The following is a 2,452-nucleotide window of genomic DNA, read 5'->3' on the forward strand; positions in this document are numbered from 1 at the left end:
TCAAAAACTTTCAAAGTGCCACATCTCTCAAAAACTTTCAAAGTGCCACATCTCTGAAAAACTTTCTAAGTGCCACGTCTCTGAAAAATTTTCTAAGTGCCACAGCACGGCTGTGAAATATTCAAAGTCCTACAGGCATTGGCAGAATGCGCGGACGGCCGTCTGCTCCCGGCGGCCGCCGCGAAGCTACTACCCCCTCCCGGGGACGGCTGTCTGCTCCCGGCAGCCGTCCTTACCCCCCTCCCCCGTTTGCACCGCCTGAAGTTAGACCCGCCTTGGTAGGGCCCCCACCGGCCCCGGCTCGCCGGCGTTGGGTGGACGGTTCCTGCCCACTTGCGGGTCCCGGTCGCTTGGCAACCGACCGGGGAGGACCAGCCGCCTCCTTAAACACAGGCTGGAAGGGAAATCCGGTCAAGCTACGGAGGACCGGCCGCCTCCATAAACTCAGGCCGGAAGGGAAATCCAATCAAGCTACGGAGGACCGGCCGCCTCCTTAAACACAGGCCGGAAGGGAAATCCAATCAAGCTACGGAGGACCGGCCGCCTCCATAAACTCAGGCCGGAAGGGAAATCCGATCAAGTTACGGAGGACCGGTCGCCTCCCTAAACACAGGCCGGGCAAAAATCCACGAATGGCCCGTCAAGGGTAGAAGGTCATCCAAGGAAGGAGGTACCGGCCGCCTCCTTAAACACAGGCCGGGCAAAAATCTGCGAATGGCCCGTCAAGGGTAGTAGGTCATCCAAGAAAGGGGGGTACCGGCCGCCTCTATTAACAGGCCGGGCAAAAATCTGCGAATGGGCCCGTCAAGGGTAGTGGGTCATCCAAGGAAGGAGGTACCGGCCGCCTCCTTAAACACAGGCCGGGCAAAAATCTGCGAATGGCCCGTCAAGGGTAGTAGGTCATCCAAGAAAGGGGGGTACCGGCCGCCTCTATTAACAGGCCGGGCAAAAATCTGCGAATGGGCCCGTCAAGGGTAGTGGGTCATCCAAGGAAGGAGGTACCGGCCGCCTCCTTAAACACAGGCCGGGCAAAAATCTGCGAATGGCCCGTCAAGGGTAGAAGGTCATCCAAGGAGGGAGGTACCGGCCGCCTCCTTAAACACAGGCCGGGCAAAAATCTGCGAACGGCCCTTTAAGGGTTCTGTCTCATCCAAGAAAGGGGTACCGGCCGCCTCAGAGGCCGGAGCGAAGGGGGCGAAAGGCTGTCGATGGGGAAGGATCGGGGCCACGGCTAATCTAGCGATGCCCGCGTCGGGCGGTCACTCCGACGAATGAGCGGGGCCGAATCCGGCGCGAGGCGGCCTTCAGGCACGTGGTTCGAGACGACCTCACCCGGCTCTAGCCCGGAGGATCGGAGGCAACGGCCGTCTCCTTAAGCTAAGGCCGGACGAAAATCTGCGGATGCGGTCCATCCAAGGCAGACGGAGGTACCGGCCGCCTCGGTAAATAAAGCCCGGGCAAAAATCTGCGAACGGCCCGTCAAGGGTTCTGGCTCATCCAAGAAAGGGGTACCGGCCGCCTCAGAGGCCGGAGCGAAGGGGGCGAAAGGCTGTCGATGGGGAAGGATCGGGGCCACGGCTAATCTAGCGATGCCCGCGTCGGGCGGTCACTCCGACGAATGAGCGGGGCCGAATCCGGCGCGAGGCGGCCTTCAGGCACGTGGTTCGAGACGACCTCACCCGGCTCTAGCCCGGAGGATCGGAGGCAACGGCCGTCTCCTTAAGCTAAGGCCGGACGAAAATCTGCGGATGCGGTCCATCCAAGGCAGACGGAGGTACCGGCCGCCTCGGTAAACAAAGCCCGGGCAAAAATCTGCGAACGGCCCGTCAAGGGTTCTGGCTCATCCAAGAAAGGGGTACCGGCCGCCTCAGAGGCCGGAGCGAAGGGGGCGAAAGGCTGTCGATGGGGAAGGATCGGGGCCACGGCTAATCTAGCGATGCCCGCGTCGGGCGGTCACTCCGACGAATGAGCGGGGCCGAATCCGGTGTAGGCGGCCTTCAGGCACGTGGTTCGAGACGACCTCACCCGGCTCTAGCCCGGAGGATCGGAGGCAACGGCCGTCTCCTTAAGCTAAGGCCGGACGAAAATCTGCGGATGCGGTCCATCCAAGGCAGACGGAGGTACCGGCCGCCTCGGTAAACAGAGGCCGGGCAAAAATCTGCGAACGGCCCGTCAAGGGTTCTGTCTCATCCAAGAAAGGGGTACCGGCCGCCTCAGAGGCCGGAGCGAAGGGGGCGAAAGGCTGTCGATGGGGAAGGATCGGGGCCACGGCTAATCTAGCGATGCCCGCGTCGGGCGGTCACTCCGACGAATGAGCGGGGCCGAATCCGGCGCGAGGCGGCCTTCAGGCACGTGGTTCGAGACGACCTCACCCGGCTCTAGCCCGGAGGATCGGAGGCAACGGCCGTCTCCTTAAGCTAAGGCCGGACGAAAATCTGCGGATGCGGTCCAT

This window comes from Syngnathus scovelli, unplaced genomic scaffold, assembly GCF_024217435.2.
Source record: "Syngnathus scovelli strain Florida unplaced genomic scaffold, RoL_Ssco_1.2 HiC_scaffold_319, whole genome shotgun sequence".
Classification (NCBI taxonomy): Eukaryota; Metazoa; Chordata; class Actinopteri; order Syngnathiformes; family Syngnathidae; genus Syngnathus; species Syngnathus scovelli.